The 21,520-nt window shown below is 40.3% G+C and overlaps 1 protein-coding gene across 30 annotated transcripts in view; it reads right to left on the minus strand.

Annotated features, from left to right (window-relative positions):
- LOC148775060 (uncharacterized) overlaps positions 1-21,520 on the minus strand; it is a 237,036-nt gene that overhangs the window by 173,522 nt on the left and 41,994 nt on the right. For 8 of the 30 annotated variants that reach the window (XM_088844984.1, XM_088844983.1, XM_088844982.1 and 5 more), the window contains one exon: positions 2,339-9,246. The exons of 9 other annotated variants lie outside the window; for them this stretch is intronic. The gene's annotated coding sequence lies outside the window, so the exon portion shown is untranslated. 13 more of the 30 variants (XR_016039431.1, XR_016039430.1, XR_016039432.1 and 10 more) reach the window with 10 other exon arrangements.

Raw genomic sequence — 21,520 nt, forward strand, 5'->3', positions numbered from 1 at the left:
CACCAGGCTCCTCCATCCATGGGATTTTCTAGGCAAGAGTACTGGAGTGACTTGCCATTGCCTTCTCCGAGTCCTGTCATACCCTGTAGTTAATATCTATTATCCAGGTTTTAACTTACATTCTTATCATCTGTCTGTGAAATGAAGTATCTTCTGCCACATAGGTGGGCAAAAAATGTCACAGCCGTCAGTGATTTCTGACCTCCTAATGTGAATGAGGGCTTGCAAAAGGGAACACAATGCAGGTGATCCAGCAGATGCCACCACTCTCCATGGTGATGCTGAGGAGCTCATGGGTGGAGCTGGGGGATGCAAGAAGCAACCATCCACCACATCTGCCACCCCTTATGGTGACAGAAAACAGGATTTGGCTCCAGATAACTGAGGTGTATATGAAAGGAATAAATTTAGTGAACCCAGAGGCTTGCATTTTCCCATACAAAGTAGAGTGTTAAATTCCTTAGTTTGATATCTGTTTAGTTATCTTAGTTTTCTTTCCTGTTTAACAATAAACTTTGATGCTCAGACTGCCTGCCGCCTTTGTTACACTAGTACATAGCTTGACTCCTTCTCCTGCCTCCTTGGAGCAGTTTTCTCAGGGCTACTGAGGATGCTGCCTCTCAGGTTTAGAGTCCTTAACCTTGCCACCAAAATTCTCTACTTTCAGGTTGTGACTATTTTTTTTTTCCTTTGGTTGATATGTCTGTTGATCTACTTCCTGATTTGCAAGTAAAAACTCAAAATCAGGATTCTGTATTATTGCTAATGCAACCATCAATTGATATAGTAGGAACTAAAAAAAAAAGGTCTTGAATAAAAGAAGGAGTAACAGTTAAAAAATGAATTGTTTTTTTCCCTTGAGAACTTCTTTCAATGCAATTATTTATACATCAGGAAAAAATACATGGCATGCTAGTGAATAAACCTGTCAAAAATAAGAGCAATACCCTTTATGGTGTAATTCTTCATTTTGTTAAAATGTTACACTATATAATTTCCTTATAATTGTCAACATTATAGCCTACTTCTTTTACACAGTTGAGGAAATAACTCACAGGACTTTTGAAATATTAAGCTGGGGCATTCACAAGGACAATGAATCCAAATCATTATGATTTCTTCTGGCAACACTTTAGAAATACATATGTAGAGAAATTCCAGAATGAAGAGATCTTTATTTCTTGCTGAATGCCTTGAGGGGTGCATACAAAATGTAATTTCAGCGGCTTGAACTGACTTTGATATGACTGACAATTTTTCTCTAAGTGCCCTATGAAAATGTGCTTAACACACCTAAGTTGTTTATGCTTATAGTGAAACCTGGTTATAGATCCAACAATGCCCCCAGTGGGCTTGGTACGTAGGCCCCACTTTAGCATACAATTGGATGTCAGGCGTTCCTTACAACCCAATAGCCATTGTATTCATCAGCTCCTTCCAGGCTGCAAATACAAACTGCCTTAGGACCCAGTCCCCTCTAAAAGGTTTATTTAGAGCTGGTTTTACATCTACTACTAAAAACCACCAGGACTGATCTCTTCAGACTCACCTGACTACACAGTCTCTCCATCCACTAGACAGTTCTCTCTGGGTGTCTAGGAGAACATTGGTTTCAGGACAAACTGTCACCCACTGAAACCTGTGAAAATTCACCCAATGTCACCTCTGAAAATGAACGTGTGTCAAAAGCCACTTTTCTAATAACAACAACCACTTTGTGGAATCATCCCTTTGACTCTTTTGCTCTTTCTAAAATTAGGCTTTCTTCTCCATTCCCACTCTTTTTTGCAACCCGACATCCCTGTGACTCACTCAATAATGTAATTTTATATTATTTCCCATAATCTCTAGTCTTGGATAAGGGTGGATGTCTTTCTTGCTTTACATTATCATTTCTAGATATTTCTTTGACATACAATACTGGGAGCAGGAAGGTGTTGGACTTATGTTCCAGGCATTCATCATGATTGATGCCTCTAATTCACAGCACCTGGCTTATGATCACTCTCCCCAGTATTAATAGTTGTCACCACTTGTGGGAATTTAAAAATTCACATAGAGGATCTAACCATACCTCAGTGTATTGATCTCTTAGGTTCCTCACTTCCAACGATGAATGTTCTCTCCTCCACTTCAGTGACCCTCTCCTAGATGATTCCATGTAAAATCATTAATATCATACATTCATTAAAACATTACGACCATCTTTCTCTCTTCTCCAATTGTTTTTATCAGGAAACACACCAAATGGATTGGATGAAATGTCTGCAGGTTGAAAAAAATACCAGTGGCAACATTTCCATGAAGCCTAATTAATGACATTTCACAAATTAATATATCAATTTTAAAATTTATTCTATTCTAAATGTGTTTTGAAGTTTTGTCTTTACAAGGAAATCTAGATGCACATATACTTTTTCCATAATGTATTATTATAATGGATTTACTGCTAATGTATTTAGTGTAAGATGCCCCTATTCATTGAAAACATTATTAATAAAAATATTTTTCATAATTCACTTTCTTCTCATCGGTGTGTATCATCAAGGAGGTGAAATCAAGAGTTGCACGAATGCTGTCAAGGCTGACATTTCTAGCTCTCATGGACCAGCAGTGATGAGATTTACCTTCTGACCTAAAACCAAAGTAAACAGTGAAATAGTCAAAACATTGGCATTTCAGATGCCAGTCAGCAGTCAACACAGGAAATCAAGCCCTGAGAGAATGGAAGCTTATAGACAGAGGTACCTGGTAGGTTATAGTCCAAGAGGTCACAAAGAGCTAGAAAATTAGGTTTTTTGTTTTGTTTTCTTAATATTGAGCTGTTTGTCTATTTTGGAAATTAATCCTGTGTTGTTTATATTGTTTGCAAATATTTCTCCCATTCCATGAGTTGTCTTTTCATTTTGTTAAGAGTTTATGAAGGGGGAGATCCAAGTGAAGCTCAGATTGGTTTCATGAGCTGAGGAGACAGAGCTGAGACTCCAGGGAGATTAAGATGGCTGGAGTTCATAAAACAGAATATCAGAAAGGAGAGAGCTGTGCAAAGGGAGAACCCCAGAGATCTGGGGAAGCTTCTTCTGTAGGCAACTGATCTCACCTGCAGGAGATGACAACTGAGGGAAGAAGGGTCTGAGAGGATTAAAGGGAACAGTGCTAAGAGCTGAGCCAAGAATGGTACCTGTAACCACTACCCACTAGCATCACTAACTCAGTGGAGATGAATCTGAGCAAATTTGGGAGACAATGAAGGACAGAGGAACCTGACATTTTGCCATCCATGGATTCACAAAGAACTGAACACAGCTGAGTGACGGAACAACCACAACCACTACCCACACTGGAAGCACTGAATTCAGAGCACGATGCAGAAAATATTTCAGGTCTTGCTTCAGTGGTAGGTTAAATGTAGCTCTGGACTGAACACTTCTCTTGGTTAGTTCAGTTGCTCAGTCGTGTCCAGCTCTTTGTGATCCCATGGACTGCTGCACACCGGGCTTCCCTGCCCATTGTCACCTCCTGGAGCTCGTTCAAACTCATGTCCATCAAGTCAGTGATGCCATCCAACCATCTCATTCTCTATCTGGAACTGCCTAAAAACATGAACTCAAGATGCAAAAGGAGCAATTTTCTAGTAACTGAACTGTAAAAAGAAATACACCCAAGATTTATAGGAATCACCAGCTGTGTTTTCCAAATGGCCTCAAAGATCAGTTAGATCTTTACCACTGTATTATTGGTTGAAGCAGTAGTAAACTTAAAGGGGATACAATCAAAGAATTTGGGGGTCATGTTTTTTAACTTCTTCAGTTATATCTCAAGTTCATGTTACTGCATGAATATTGCCCCTTGATTTACTCAACAAATTATAGAAATCACTTGATGAATTCATGATTCAGAGAAAAAAGGCTACTGAGGTAGGCAGAAGCGAATGAGGATTAAGGATTTCAGTACACATCAAACAAAAATTTACATATAATATGTGGGCTTCCCTGGTGGCTTAGATGTAAAGAATCTGCCTGTAATGCAGGAGACCCAGGTTTGATCCCTGGGTGGGGAAGATTCCCTGGAGAAGGGAATGGCTACCCACTCTACTAGGCTTGCCTGAAAAAAATCCCATGGACAGAGGAGACTGGTGGGCTATAGTCCACAGGACTGCAGAGTTGGACAAGACTGAGCAACTAACATATATATGTATATGTGTGTGTGTATATAAATATATATATATATTTATATTTATCTACTTAAAATATATATGCTTATGAAATTAGTGAAAGCTTGGATCACATTGATATATTTGAGATGTGGATATGATTATTCCCATTGCTTCCATATTTAACTCCCCAGTTTTGCCTATGGCAAAATCTAGGAAAATTTGATGAAATGCTGAAAACTAATTAGCAGCTGCAGTTGTAGCTTCTGTTCTGTTCCTATTACAGTATTCCTATCAGATCAAATTAATATACTATGGTGATTGGTATACAATGAGTCAAGCAAGATAAAATGCTTTTTCTGTGATTTTCTACACTGACCACAAAAATTGTCATTATTCCAGCTGACAGTTAGTCCCAAATGATCCAAGTAAATCAACATGGAATAAATGTTCATACCAGAGTCACCTATAGCAAGGAATGTCTAAAAATTGAAAAGACAATTTATATGCTTTAATCATTCTGTCATTACTTTCATATATGATCTATTTCTAAATATTTTATACATTTACAGTATAGAGATAATTAAACTGTATGGAGAAGTATACCTTTTGGTTTGAGTGAATGCATTTGCAAATTAATGTAACAGTGGTAAATTTCATGCTCTTAAAATCTGAAGGCCATGAAAATATCATTTTAAAGAATATTACTGTTTCATAGAAAAATCAAATTAATAGCTAGGAGTTTTCTCTTCTAGATCAAGAGAGATACTACTTAGATACATAGATATGTGTGTTCAAGTTCTGTCACTCAGTCATGTCTAACTCTCTGTGACCCATGGACTACAGCCCACCAGGCTCCTCTGTCCATAGGATTTCCCAGGTAAAAACACTGGAGTGGGTTGCCATTTCCTACTCCAGGGGATCATCATGATTCCGGGATCGAACTATGTCTTCTGTGGTTCCTGCATTGACAGGCAGATTCTTTTCCACTGAGCCACCTGACATGTACTTGCTTAGGGCTTCCCAATTGGCTCTGGTGGTAAGGAACCAACCTGCCAATGCAGGAGACAGATTCGGGTTCCATCCATGGGTAGGGAAGATCCCCTAGAGAAAGAAATGGCAACCCACTCCAGTACTCTTGCAAGGAGAATCTCATGGACAGAGGAGCCTGGCTGGCTACAGTCCACTGGATCACAAAGAGTCGGACACTACTGAAGTAACTTATTAAAAACAGGCATGCACATAAGTGAAGTGAACAGGCATGCACATAGGGGGTTATAAATGTAAGACAATGAAGTAGCAAAAATGCCATGAAATGTGATAAATGGAATATTTCCTGCCATATCAATAAGCAAGGATGTCACAGTCATCAGTGATTCCAGCCCCCCATGACCCCTAAGAAGGAGAAGAATCCCTGTGATCAGCAGCCATCAGGCTTCAGTCACTCCCTACCCAGGAGCCCCGAGGAAGCTCAGGCTGTGCAAACACAGGATACTGGCCCAGATAGCTGAGATGATATGAAAGGAATGATTTCAGTGAGCTTAGACTCTTGCATATTCCCATACAAAGAAAGGGCTTCCCTAGTAACTCAGATGGTAAAGAATTTGCCTACAATGCAGGAGACCAGGGTTCGATCTCTGAATTGGGACGATCCCCTAGAGGAGGGCATGGCAATGCACTCTAGTCTTCTTGCCTGGAGAATCCTCAGGGACATGGAGGCCTGGCGGGTTGCATTCATGCGGTCACAGAGAGTCACACACGACTGAGCGACTAAGCATGAACATGAGAATACATAGAAAAGCACTGAATTCCTTAACTTGAGATATCTGGTTTTCTTTAATTCACAAAAATACTGTTGATGTTTCATACTACCTGCCCTTTGTTTCAAACTTCTATATAGTCTGACTCCTACCTAGCCCTCACCCCGCTTTCTTGGAGCAGGTCTCTCAGGGCCTTGAAATGCTGCCTCCAGGCTTATGTCTGAAAAATTTTCACTGACTAAAACATAGCTCTTAACTTTTAGGTTGTGATTATTTTTTTAAGTCAACAAATTGTTCTTTTTTTTTTTTTTTAATTTCCAGTTAGAGTAGACAACCTTCCATTAAAAATATTGCATATTTTCATTAAGAAAAGCAAGATAATTTATAACCTTGAGATAACATGATCTTAACAATATGGGGTAAGCGTGCTGTCACTTTAGTTGTGTCTGACTCTTTGTGATTCTATGGACTGTAGCCTGCCAGGCTTCTCTTGCCATGGGGACTCTCCAGGCAAGAATAGTAGAGTGGGTTGCCATGCTCTCCTCCAGGGGATCTTCCCAACCCAGTGATCGAATCCACATCTTTTATGTCTCCTGCATTGGCAGGTGGCTCTTTACCACTAATTTCAAATATTTATTAATAACATTAGCACTCATCTAAAATTTTTAAACCTATTTTACAACATTTACATTCATCTTAATATTGATCTCCATCTTTCTAATATGGCAACTTAAGGTTCATCGGTAACTACACCATTGTTTTTTGATACAAGGTTAGTCAGATTTTCTGTGAATCTGACTGATTGAGGTTGTCCCTGACAGTGAATTAAAAATGTGTCAAGATCGAAAGGAGGGCAGAAAACTTATGCAGACATCTAAAGAATGCAGTGTTGAAACTCATGACATAACTTATAAGCAGGTTGTTTTTACCTGTCTTTCTAGAAGAGCTTAAGGTCAACAACTCATTGCTAATAGTCATACTCTTCAAAGAGCAAGGCATTCCATAACGCTTGTATATAGAATATATTCAATTCAGTCAGTTCAGTCACTCAGTCATATCCGACTCTTTGCGACCCCATGAATCACAGCACGCCAGGCCTCCCTGTCCATCACCAACTCACAGAGTTCACCCAAACTCATGTCCATCAAATCGGTGATGCCATCCAGCCATCTCATTCTCTGTCGTCCCCTTCTCCTCCCGCCCCCAATCGTTCCCAGCATCAGAGTCTTTTCCAGTGAGTCAATTAGTGGCAAGAGGAGGCCAAAGTATTGCAGTTTCAGCTTTAGCATCAGTTCTTCCAATGAACACCCAGGATTGATCTCCCTTAGAATGGACCGGTTGGATCTCCTTGCAGTCCAAGGGACTCTCAAGAGTCTTCTCCAACACCACAGTTCAAAAGCATCAATACTTCAAGGCTCAGTTTTCTTCACAGTCCAACTCTCACATCCATACATGACCACTGGAAAAACCATAGCCTTGACTAGACGGACCTTGGTTGGCAAAGTAATGTCTCTGCTTTTTAATAGACTATCAAGGTTGGTCATAACTTTCCTTCCAAGGAGCAAGCGTCTTTTAATTTCATGGCTGCAATCAGCATCCACAGTGATTTTGGAGCCCCCAAAAATAAAGTCTGACACTGTTTCCACTGTTTCCCCATCTATTTCCCATGAAGTGATGGGACCAGATGCCATGATCTTTGTTTTCTGAATGTTGAGCTTCAAGCCAACCTTTTCACTCTCCTCTTTCACTTTCATCAAAAGGCTTTTGAGTTCCTCTTCACTTTCTGCCTTAAGGGTGGTGTCATCTGCATATCTGAGGTTACTGATATTTCTCCCGGCAATCTTGATTCCAGCTTGTGCTTCTTCCAGCCCAGTGTTCCTCATGATGTACTCTGCATATAAGTTAAATAAGCAGGGTGACAATATACAGCCTTGACGCACTCCATTTCCTATTTGGAACCAGTCTGTTGTTCCATGTCCAGTTCTAACTGTTGCTTCCTGACCTGCATATAGGCTTTGCAAGAGGCAGGTCAGGTGGTCTGGGATTCCCATCCCTTTCAGAATGTTACACAGTTTATTGTGATCGACACAGTCAAAGGCTTTGGCACAGTCAATGAAGCAGAAAGAGATGTTTTTCTGGAACTCTCTTGCTTTCTCCATGATCCAGCGGATGTTGGCAATTTGATCTCTGGTTCCTCTGCCTTTTCTAAAACCTGCTTGAACATCTGGGAGTTCACGGTTCACATATTGCTGAAGCCTGGCTTGGAGAATTTTGAGCATGACTTTACTAGCGTGTGAGATGAGTGCAATTGTGCGGTAGTTTGAGCATTCTTTGGCATTGCCTTTCTTTGGGATTGGAATGAAGACTGACCTTTTCCAGTCCTGTGGCCACTGCTGAGTTTTCCAAATTTGCTGGCATATTGAGTGCAGCACTTTCACAGCATCATCTTTCAAGACTGAAATAGCTCAACTGGAATTCTATCACCTCCACTAGCTTTGTTCGTAGTGATGCTTTTTAAGGCCCATTTGACTTCACATTCCAAGATGTCTGGCTCTAGGTCAGTGATCACGTTATTGTGATTATCTTGGTCGTGAAGATCTTTTCTGTACAGTTCTTCTGTGTATTCTTGCCATCTCTTCTTAATATCTTCTGCTTCTGTTAGGTCCATACCATTTCTGTCCTTTATCGAGCCCATCTTTCCAGGAAGTGTTCCCTTGGAATCTCTAATTTTCTTGAAGAGATCTCTTGTTTTTCCTATTCTGTTGTTTTCCTCTATTTCTTTGCATTGATCGCTGAGGAAGGCTTTCTGATCTCTCCTTGCTATTCTTTGGAACTCTGCATTCAGATGCTTATATCTTTCCTTTTCTCCTTTGCTTCTCTTCTTTCCACAGCTATTTGTAAGGCCTCCTCAGACAGCCATTTTGCTTTTTTGCATTTCTTTTCCATGGGGATGGTCTTGGTCCCTGTCTCCTGTACAATGTCACGAACCTCCTTCCAGAGTTCATCAGGCACACTATCTATCAGATCTAGTCCCTTAAATCTATTTGTCAATTCCACTGTATAATCATAAGGGATTTGATTGAGGTCATATCTGAATGGTCTAGTGGTTTTCCCTACTTTCTTCAATTTAAGTCTGAATTTGGCAATAAGGTGTTATTTATCTCATTAACTCTAAAATGAATCCAATTTTAGGATGTGCTATTATTTCCTGTACATTACAGAAGGAAACATGTCTTCATTTGAACGATATAATAATGCTTTTTCACTACTCATGTATTTTCCTTATTTTATACACAAAGGATGTGGTCTTTTATTTGAGTTATTCAGGGTTTTCTGCAAAAAAAAAAAAGAAAATATACATAAATTAAGTGTTTCTAAAAGACATGCACAAATTCCATCTCTTTAAAATAACTTTCTGACTGATTTTTTGTTCAGTCACTAAGTCATGTGTGACTATTTGTGACCCCATGGAGTGCAGCACGCCAGGTCCCTCTGTCCTTCACTATCTCTTGGAGTGTGCCATGATCAAACTCATGTTTGTTGAGTCGATGGTGCTTGCTGATTACACTTTGCTATAGATACAATTTTCTGTGTCATCAAGCTCATTGGTGATGCCACATTTATTGAAAGGTGAAACTTATCTCTTAATGATTTTTCCCCAAGCAACAGTGGAGTAGCTAGAAGATCACTGTTCAGTTTCAGATTGTCAGGCAAGTTCACATTAGATTTTCCCATCAATACTTCTCAGGAATGTTGCAGAACAGAGAGCAGAGTAACACAAGAGAAGGTCATGTTAATAGAAGAAAGCTGAAAGTTCCAGAGACTAGCAGCTTAAAATTCCTGCTAGTAAACTTGCACCTGAAGGAGTGTGGATCTAGTGTCATTTTAGTGCTGCTAAAGATCAAATTGCCAACATCCACTGGATCATGGAGAAAGCAAGAGAGTTCCAGAAAAACATCTCTTTCTGCTTCATTGACTATGCCAAAGCCTTTGACTGTGTGGATCACAATAAACTGTGGAACATTCTGAAAGAGATGGGAATCCCAGACCACCTGACCTGCCTCTTGCGAAGCCTATATGCAGGTCAGGAAGCAACAGTTAGAACTGGACATGGAACAACAGACTGGTTCCAAATAGGAAAAGGAGTACATCAAGGTTGTATATTGTCACCCTGCTTATTTAACTTATATGCAGAGTACATCATGAGGAACGCTGGGCTGGAAGAAGCACAAGCTGGAATCAAGATTGCTGGGAGAAATATCAATAACCTCAGATATGCAGATGATACCACCCTTAAGGCAGAAAGTGAAAAGGAACTAAAGAGCCTTTTGATGAAAGTGAAAGAGGAGAGTGAAAAGGTTGGCTTGAAGCTCAACATTCAGAAAACAAAGATCATGGCATCTGGTCCCATCACTTCATGGGAAATAGATGGGGAAACAGTGGAAACAGTGTCAGACTTTATTTTGGGGGGCTCCAAAATCACTGCAGATGCTGATTGCAGCCATGAAATTAAAAGACGCTTACTCCTTGGAAGGAAAGTTATGACCAACCTAGATAGTCTATTAAAAAGCAGAGACATTACTTTGCCAACCAAGGTCCGTCTAGTCAAGGCTATGGTTTTTCCAGTGGTCATGTATGGATGTGAGAGTTGGACTGTGAAGAAAGCTGATCGCCGAAGAACTGATGCTTTTGAACTGTGGTGTTGGTGAAGACTCTTGAGAGTCCCTTGGACTGCAAGGAGATCCAACCAGTCCATTCTAAAGGAGATCAATCCTGGGTGTTCGTTGGAAGGACTGATGCTAAAGCTGAAACTCCAATATTTTGGCCACCTCATGCACCGAGTTGACTCACTGGAAAAGAGTCTGATACTGGGAGGGATTGGGGGCGGGAGGAGACGGGGACGACAGAGAATGAGATGGCTGGATGGCATCGCCGACTCGATGGACATGAGTTTGGGTGAACTCTGTGAGTTGGTGATGGACAGGGAGGCCTGGCGTGCTGTGATTCATGGGGTTGCAAAGAGTCAGACATGACTGAGCGACTGAACTGAACTGAAAGTCATAATTTACACCTTATGTTTTAAAAATCTTAATAACTAGTTTTTAAGCTTTGACCTCAGGAAGATGTTCTTTTCTCTCCAGCTGTGTTCATGGTTTCAATTAATATTTCAAAAAGTTTGATTATGTACAAATATTCCCTTACTTCTCCTTAACACTAGAGTCAAGTTGTGGAGCCTTTCAGCTAGTATCTTTGTCTTATTTGGCACTGATTCCACTGCCTGATTAGACCTTCAATTTATGTCTTTTTTTGTGTTCTTAAATTTATTTTTATTTAGATGTAGTCACATTTATTTTGGGTTGTTCTTTTATCTCCATTTCTCTAGGTATTAATCTATATGCTTTCTAGATCATACCACTCATAATAGGCTTTAAAAATTTTGACAATACTTCAAAATTTTCTAGAGGTTTCTCCAGTATAGTTAGAATGATAGAATTATAAACCAGAGTCATGTTACCAAAACTAGAGATGACTCCTTGCTTTTTAACCCATTAGCAAACCCTTTTGAAGTATAATTGTTATTGTCTCTCACATAGTTCTGAACTAAATTATTTAGATGTAAAACATCAATTTTTAGGTGGTATCTTATCATTTAAAGGATTTCTCTGTGGCCTTACTGGTCCCTATGGAGGAGTAATCTTTGGAGTTACACACATGTCCACACTGGTTGTTTCACTTGTGTCTCCAATTCTGATATAAAATGGGTCCAAGAATTCCAAACCCCATCCTTGCCTTTCAGGTTGTAATGAAATTTTCTTTGTAGGATGATAGAACATATCTCATATAATGCTTTGTCTTGATTTATGTATTTTGAATATTTAGATACATGGTATATGAGCCTTCATTTTTATGCTTGAGATGGTTAGAGGCTAGTTTTATTTCAGGATTCAATAAATACAAGTATGCTAAAATACTCATAAATTTTCCTTCAGGTTGATTTGATGCAAATAAAATGGATTATGCATTTCTGTGTTTATCAGTTATTTGAATAATATTTTCTCCAACATTCTCTTCCTTCTGATTGTGTAGCTGTTCATACATTTTTTGGTTGAGAAATAATTTGTAATAAAACTGGATCAATTTAGCATGAGAGGTATTTTAAACTTCTCCCCTTCAACTCATCCTTTTTTTGGTAGTAAAATGTAGCATGTGTAAAAATACAATTAACACTAATTATTTATTCAGATTGTCACAATTTTCGCCTCCTAAAATTAATGAGAATTTTGGGCAACTTCCTCCCAGGTTTCTCCCAGGAGTGAAGGTGTTAATAACATCTGTAATACCTCATGCTGAGGCAGGGAAATAATGAAGTCTATAGCTCAGACACCCTATTGTCTCATAAGCCACAATTTCTAAAGGACCTGGAAAATTTTTAGTACATTTGAATTTGGGAAGATTATTAAAGGAAATTATATACTGATTATTTCTAGCATTTTCTTTTATCTAACAAACTGAAATGTAATCTGTGGGTGTAATAACATGCCACCTATAATTTTATTAGTTTCTAAATAAGTGTCTCTATTCAAAAATAAATTTAAAATAACAAACCAGTCAGTCCTAAAGGAAATCAACCCTGAATATTCACTGGAAGGACTGATGTTGAAACTTCAACACTTGGGCCACTTGATGCAAAGAACCGACTCATTGGAAAAGACCCTGATGCTGGGAAAGATTGAAGGCAGGAGGAGACAGATGACAAGATGGTTGGATGGCATCACTGATTCAAAGGACATGAGTTTGAGCAAACTCTGGGAGATGGTGAAGGACAGGGAAATCTGGCATGCTGCAGTCCGTGGGGTCACAAAGAGTCAGACACAACTTAGCGACTGAACTGTTGCAGGAAGGGGAACCCCTTCCAGGGCCTGAAACTGGGTTCTTGTCTAACACTCAGAAATGAATTATCCGAGGAGACACATGTGCTGACAAAGCAGGAGATTTTATTAGGAAGGGGCACCCGGGTGGAGAGCAATAAGGTAAGGGAACCCAGGAGAACAGCTCTGCCACATGGCTCACAGTCTAGGGTTTTATGGTGATGGGATTAGTTTCCTGGTTGGCTTTAGCCAATCATTCTGACCCAGAGTCCTTTCTGGTGGTGCACGCCTTGTTCAGCCAAGATGGATGTCAGAGAGAAAGATTCTGAGAGGTGATCAGATATGTAGTGTCTCCTTTTGACCCTTTCTGAACTCTTCCAGTTGGTGGTGGCTTATTAGTTCCGTGTTCCTTTCCAGGGCCTTCTGTTGTAAAGCAACTCATGCAAATGGTTAGTATGGTGCCTGGCCAGGGTGGGCGGTTTCAGTCAGTGTGCTTCCCTAACAGAACAACAAAAGTTTACTATTGAATATTATTTTAGATAGAATATTTTTGATGAATTTAAGAATTTAAAGCTTTACTTTAATACTTTGGTCAATTTAAATGAGTCTACATCTTATCATTTCAATAAATAATTGAAAATTTTAGTTGAATTGATTAGCATTGAAGAGGAATAGTCCAATTAGAATGATAAATTTAATAAGTTTCTTAAATTTGAATTAACACTTCATAAATCACTGCAGATGCTGACTGCAGCCATGAAATTAAAAGACGCTTACTTCTTGGAAGGAAAGTTATGACCAACCTAGATAGCATATTAAAAAGCAGAGACATTACTTTGCCAACCAAGGTCCGTCTTGTCAAGGCTATGGTTTTTCCCGTGGTCATGTATGGATGTGAGAGTTGGACTGTGAAGAAAGCTGATCGCCGAAGAACTGATACTTTTGAACTGTGGTGCTGGAGAAGACTCTTGAGAGTCCCTTGGACTGCAAGGAGATCCAACCAGTCCATTCTAAAGGAGATCAATCCTGGGTGTTCATTGGAAACACTGATGCTAAAGCTGTCCTTGCTATTCTTTGGAACTCTGCATTCAGATGCTTATATCTTTCCTTTCCTCCTTTGCTTTTCACTTCTCTTCTTTTCACAGCTATTTGTATGGCCTCCTCAGACAGCCATTTTGCTTTTTTGCATTACTTTTCCTCGGGGATGGTCTTGGTCCCTGTCTCCTGTACAATGTCACAAACATCCGTCCATAGTTCATCAGGCACTCTGTCTATCAGATCTAGTCCCTTAAATCTATTTCTCATTTCCACTGTATAATCATAAGGGATTTGATTTAGGTCATACTATATTGCAATAAAATTAATTTTAAAAATTAAAAAAAAATAAAGGTCCAGTTCTTCTCAGTCTCTTTAAGGCTATTTCCACTGACACAGATATTCAGACACAGGCCCTTTTTTTATGGACTGGTGCCTTCATATTCTTTCTTGTTCTAGTGATTCTTGATTCCTAGTTACTAAAAGATTGACACACACACACACACACAAAATTTTAAAAAAAATTGAAGTAATGAATGTAGTTATTAAATAGACGGGAGAAATCTTTTTACAATATATATCAAGTCACCGTGATATACAATTTAAATAGCTCACAGTTTTATATGTCAATTAAGCCTCAATAAAACTAAACAAAAAAATCACTTTTCCTAACCTTATCTGAGGCTCAATTATAAAAAGGCAATACTTTCTGTAGTTTGAACAGACCATGAATTATATCATTCCCAACCCTTATACAAGGGTAGGAAAAAATTACAAGCCAAGATAACCCAAATATTCCTTGGAATTAATGTGTAGCTTTGTGAAAGGTCATTTCTATTTCAGATTAGAAGTTCTATATAGTGAGTAACATTAAGCTCATGATGGCCATCTTTTACTCCATTTGAAGAGCATCTACCATCACATTCAATGCAAGAAATTCAAAGGGCACCCACAAAATATAGAGGTAAAGCTCTAATATAATTACTTGAGCTCCCAGATCAAGACATACCTGATGAGGTATTAGCATACCATCCTGTTACATAAATATACACTCCACTACTAATATAGATGAAAAGTCATTTTTATATCACACAATACACAAATTCTTCATAGTATTGAAATTGGATTTCAGAGTAGGTCATTCTAAATGGCACACTATAAAGTCTAGAATGGAATGAATTAAAATACGGAAGGAAGATAGTGAAGATATTATTATGTTCTTGTTTTAAACTGTGCTCTTTCTTCTGTAATATAGTCCTCAACTGCAAATATTTTAAATTTTATTCTCAGACTGGGATAAGGAGAAAAAAACCACTAATTTACCCCTTAACCATTGGAGAAGAAAAACACCTGTTAATGGTAGGGAGAAGACTGTTTGGTTTTTGTTTTTGTTTTCAAATAAGGTCCATGTTAAAGATATGAACTGATATCTATTGTCATTGCAGTTACTAGTTCTGAGTTCTTTGAAAAGACACTTACACAGCTAGTGAAATCTATAGAAATTGACAAACAGGTATCTATAATTTTTTAACCTCTGACTACAACTCAGTTCTTGTAAACAGAAAAAGAAAGGCTCACTATTAGTACCATCCAGCCCAGGAAAGTGAAGACCTCCTCTACACTCCTTTTAGATACAAACATGAGGGAAGGGAAAAAAAGCACTCAGGGAAAATTACAAAGAATGAAAAGTTTCTGGTGAAAGCATTCACCTCACAGCTAGAAGACCTTGACATATGTAGTATATGCTATAGAGTTGTGCCCATCCCCTGTTGCTTCTTTGTGTATGTGTGTGTGTGTTCATTTTATTATGGAGAAAAATTTATTTAGAATTTGCCAGCTGTATTTGGGCTTTTTTCTTTTTAACTTTACTTAGTATAGTGGCTTCCCAGGTGACAATAGTGGTAAAGAACTTGCCTGCCAATGCAGGAAATGCAAGAGACACGGGTTTAATACCTGGGTTGGGAAGATGCCTTGGAGAAGGAAATGGCAACCCATTCCAGTATCCTTGCCTGGAGAATTCCATGGACAGAAGAACCTGATGGGCTGCAGTTCATAGGGTTGTAAAGAGTCTGACATGTTTGAAGCAACTTAGCATGCACATAGTTGATTTACAATGTTGTGTTAGTTTCAAGTGTACAGCAGAGTGATTCACACACACACACACACACACACACACACACACACATATGTCCATTCTTTTTCAGGTTCTTTTTCCATAAAGGTTATTACAGAATACTGAGCATAGTTCTCTGTGCCATACAATAGATCCTGGTTGCTTATCTGTTTTATATATAATAATGTGTGTTTGTTAATCTTAACACCTAATTTATCCCTCACCACTCCACCTTTCCCCTTAGGAGGCCATGAGTATATTTTTGAAGTCTGTGAGTCTGTTTCTGGGTTACAAATCAGTTTGAAAGAAAGTGAAAAGTGGAAGTGAAGTCGCTCAGTCGTGTCCGACTCTTTGCGACCCTGTGACAGTAGCCCACCAGGCTCCTCCGTCCATGGGATTCTCCAGGCAAGAATACTGGAGTGGGTTGCCATTTCCTTCTCCAGGGGATCTTCCCAACCCAGGGATTGAACCTGGGTCTCCTGAATTGCAGGCAGATGCTTTAACCTCTGAGCCACCAGGGAAGAACCTAAATCTGTTCAGTTCAGTTCAGTTCTGTCACTCAGTTATGTCCGACTCCTTTTGACCCCATGGAATGCAGCATACCAGGCTTCCCTGTCCATCACCAACTCCTGGAGCCTACTCAAACTCATATCCATTGAGTCGGTGATGCCATCCAACCATCTTGTCTGCTGTCGTCCCCTTCTCTTCTCGCTTTCAGTCTTTCCCAGCATCAGGGTCTTTTCAAATGAGTCAGCTCTTGGCATCAGGTGGCCAAAGTATTGGAGCTTCAGCTTCGGCATCAGTCCTTCCAATGAATATTCAGGATTGATTTGCTCTAGAATGAACTGGTTGGATCTCCTTGCTGTCCAAGGGACTCTCAAGAGTTTTCTCCAACACTACAGTTCAAAAGCATCAATTCTTCAGCACTCAGTTTTCTTTATGCTCCAACTCTCACATCCATACATGACTACTGGAAAAACCAAAGCTTTGACTGGATGCACCTTTGTTGGCAAAGTAATGTCTCTTCTTTTTAATTTGCTGCTTAGGTTGGTCATAACTTTTCTTCCAAGGAGCAAGTGTATTTTAGTTTCATGGCTGCATTCACCATCTGCAGTGATTTTGGAGCCCACAGAAATAAAGTCTGTAACTGTTTCCAAAATTTCCCCATCTATTTGCCATGAAGTGATGGGACCAGAAGCCATGATCTTAGTTTTCTGAATGTTGAGTTTTAAGTCACCTTTTTCACTCTCCTCTTTCACTTTCATCAAGAGGCTCTTTGGCTCTTGTTCGCTTTCTGCCATAAGTGTGGTATCATCTGCATATCTGAGGTTATTGATATTTTTCCTGGCAATAGTAATTCTAGCTTGTGCTTATCCAGCCCGGCATTTTGCATGATGCAATCTGCATATAAGTTAAATAATCAGGGTGGCAAGTGCAGTCTTGATGTACTCCTTTTCCTATTTGGAACCAGTCTGTTTTTCCATGTCCAGTTCTAACTGTTGCTTCTTGACCTGCATACAGATTTCTTAGGAGGCAGGTAAAGTCGTCTGGTATTCTCATCTCTTGAAGAATTTTCCACAGTTTATTGTGATCTACACAGTGAAAGGCTTTGGCATAGTCAATAAAGCAGAAATAGATGTTTTTCTGGAACTCTCTTGCTTTTTTGATGATCCAATGGATATAGGCAATTTGATCTCTGGTTCCTCTGTCATTTCTAAATCCAGCTTGAATATCTGGAAGTTCACAGTTCATGTACTATTGAAGCCTGACTTGGAGAATTTTGAGCATTACTTTGCTAGCGTGTGAGATGAGTGCAATTGTGAGGTAGTTTGAGCATTCTTTGGCATTGCTTTTCTTTGGGATTGGAATGAAAACTGACCTTTTCCAGACCTGTGACCACTGCTGAATTTTTTAAATTTGCTGGCATATTGACTGCATCACCCTAACAGCATCATCTTTTAGGATCTGAAATAGCTCAACTGGAGTTCCTTCACCTCCACTAGCTCTGCTCGTAGTGATGCTTCCTATGGCCCACTTGACTTCACATAGGATGTGAAGCTCTAGGTGAGTGACCACAACATCGTGATTACCTTTGGTCTTGAAGAACTTTTTTGTATAGTTCTTTTCTGTATTCTTGCCACCTCTTCTTAATATCTTCTGCTTCTGTTAAGTCCATACTATTCCTAATTCTTTTGGCAACATCCAAAGCATCAGTCAGGATCTAGTGGGACTATGCCTTCTTCTCTCCATCAAGCTTGATAGATCAGATCAGATCAGTCGCTCAGTCGTGTCCGACTCTCCGCGACCCCATGAATCACAGCACGCCAGGCCTCCCTGTCCATCACCAACTCCCTGAGTACACTCAAACTCATGTCCACAGAGTCGGTGATGCCATCCAGCCATCTCATTCTGCGTCGTCCCCTTCTCCTCCCGCCCCCAACCTTTCCCAGCATCAGAGTCTTTTGCAGTGAGTCAACTCGTCGCATGAGGTGGCCAAAGTATTGCAGTTTCAGCTTAGCATCAGTCCCTCCAATGAACATCCAGGATTGATCTCCTTTAGAATGGACTGGTTGGATCTCCTTGCAGTATAAGGGACTCTCAAGAGTCTTCTCCAACACCACAGTTCAAAAGCATCAATTCTTCGGCGATCAGCCTTCTTCACAGTCCAACTCTCACATCCATACATGACCACGGGAAAAACCATTGCCTTGACTAGACAGACCTTGGTTGGCAAAGTAATGTCTCTGCTTTTTAATATACTATCAAGGTTAGTCATAACTTTCCTTCCAAGGAGCAAGCATCTTTTAATTTCATGGCTGCAATCAGCATCTGCAGTGATTTTGGAGCCCCCCAAAATAAAGTCTGACACTGTTTCCACTGTTTCCCCATCTATTTCCCATGAAGTGATGGGACCAGATGCCATGATCTTCGTTTTCTGAATGTTGAGCTTCAAGCCAACCTTTTCACTCTCCTCTTTCACTTTCATCAAGAGGCTTTTGAGCTCCTCTTCACTTTCTGCCATAAGGGTAGTTCATCTGCATATCTGAGACTATTGATATTTCTCCCAGCAATCTTGATTCCAGCTTGTGCTTCTTCCAGCCCAGCGTTCCTCATGATGTACTCTGCATATAAGTTAAATAAGCAAGGTGACAATATACAACCTTGACGCACTCCATTTCCTATTTGGAACCAGTCTGTTGTTCCATGTCCAGTTCTAACTGTTGCTTCCTGACCTGCATACAGGTTTCTCAAGAAGCAGGTCAGATGGTCTGGTATTCCCATCTCTTTCAGAATGTTACACAGTTTATTGTGATCGACACAGTCAAAGGCTTTGGCACAGTTAATGAAGCAGAAAGAGATGTTTTTCTGAAACTCTCTTGCTTTCTCCATGATCCAGCAGATGTTGGCAATTTGATCTCTGGTGCCTCTGCCTTTTCTAAAACCAGCTTGAACATCTGGGAGTTCACAGTTCACATATTGATGAAGCCTGGCTTGGAGAATTTTGAGCATGACTTTACTAGCGTGTGAGATGAGTGCAATTGTGCGGTAGTTTGAGCATTCTTTGGCATTGCCTTTCTTTGGGATTGGAATGAAGACTGACCTCTTCCAGTCCTGTGGCCACTGCTGAGTTTTCCAAATCTGCTGGCATATTGAGTGCAGCACTTTCACAGCATCATCTTTCAAGACTTGAAATAGCTCAACTGGAATTCCATCACCTCCACTAGCTTTGTTCATCGTGATGCTTTCTAAGGCCCACTTGACTTCACATTCCAAGATGTCTGGCTCTAGGTCAGTGATCACGTTATCGTGACTATCTTGGTCGTGAAGATCTTTTTTGTACAGTTCTTCTGTGTATTCCTGCCACCTCTTCTTAATATCTTCTGCTTCTGTTAGGTCCATACCATTTCTGTCCTTTATCGAGCCCCATCTTTGCATGAAATGTTCCCTTGGAATCTCTAATTTTCTTGAAGAGGTCTCTTGTTTTTCCTATTCTGTTGTTTTCCTCTCTTTCTTTGCATTGATCACTGAGGAAGGCTTTCTTATCTCTCCTTGCTATTGTTTGGAACTCTGCATTCAGATGCTTATATCTTTCCTTTTCTCCTTTGTTTTTCGCCTCTCTTCTTTTCACAGCTATTTGTAAGGCCTCCTCAGACAGCCATTTCGCTCTTTTACATTTCTTTTCCATGGGGATGGTCTTGGTCCCTGTCTCCTGTACAATGTCACGAACCTCCGTCCAGAGTTCATCAGGCACTCTATCAGATCTAGTCCCTTAAATCTATTTGTCACTTCCACTGTATAATCATAATGGATTTGATTGAGGTCATATCTGAATGGTCTAGTGGTTTTCCCTACTTTCTTCAATTTAAGTCTGAATTTCGGAATAAGGAGCCGGCCCCGGCGGCGCAGACGCGACGCGAGAGACGCAGGCCCTGGGGCAATGAACCATGCAAAGAGGTGCCGCCGTGAGGAGCTGCCCCACGCCTGAGGCCAGGGCCGGCGGCCGAGAGGAGCTACCCCACGTCCAACAGGCGGTGGCTGCGCTGGTGTAGGAGGGCTGAGAGGAGCTACTCCGCGTTCAAGGTCAGGAGGGGCGGCCTTGAGGAGATACCCCTCGTCCAAGGTAAGGTACAGCAGCTGCACTTTGCTGGAGCGGCTGTGAAGAGATTTTCCACGACCAAGGTAAGAGAAACCCAAATAAGACGGTAGGTATTACAAGGGGGCATCAGAGGGCAGACAAACTGAAATCATAATCACAGGAAACTAGCCGATCTGATCACATGGACCACAGCCGAATGTGGTCCACTGGAGAAGGGAGTGGCAAACCACTTCAGTATACTTGCCTTGAGAACCCCATGAACAGTAACAAAGGGCAAAATGATAGGATACTGAATGAGGAATTCCCCACGTCGGTAGGTGCCCAGTATGCTACTGGAGCTCAGTGGAGAAATAACTCTAGAAGGAATAAAGGGATGGAGCAAAAGCAAAACCAATACCCAGTTGTGGATGTGACCAGTGACAGAAGCAAGGTCCGGTGCTGTAAAGAGCAATATTGCATAGGAACCTGGAATGTTAGGTCCATGAATCAAGGCAAATTGGAAGTGGTCAAACAGGAGATGGCAAGAGTGAACATAGACATTCTAGGAATCAGTGAATTAAAATGGACTGGAATGGGTGAATTTAACTCGGATGACCATCATATCTACTACTGTGGGCAGGAATCCCTCAGAAGAAATGGAGTAGCCATCAAGGTCAACAAAAGAGTCCGAAATGCAGTACTTGGATGCAATCTTAAAAATGACAGGATGATTTCTGTTCGTTTCCAAGGAAAACCATTCAATATTATAGTAATCCAGGCCTATGCCCCAACCAGTAATGCTGAAGAAGCCGAAGTTAATCAGTTCTATGAAGACCTACAAGACCTTTTAGAACTAACACCCAAAAAAGATGTCCTTTTCATTATAGGGGATTGGAATGCAAAAGTAGGAAGTCAAGAAACACCTGGAGTAACAGGCAAATTTGGCCTTGGAACACGGAATGAAGCAGGGCAAAGGCTAATAGAGTTTTGTCAAGAGAATGCACTGGTCATAGC

This window comes from Moschus berezovskii, chromosome 17 (assembly GCF_049115385.1).
Source record: "Moschus berezovskii isolate FMDL1 chromosome 17, NW_MosBer_1.0, whole genome shotgun sequence".
Lineage (NCBI taxonomy): Eukaryota > Metazoa > Chordata > Mammalia > Artiodactyla > Moschidae > Moschus > Moschus berezovskii.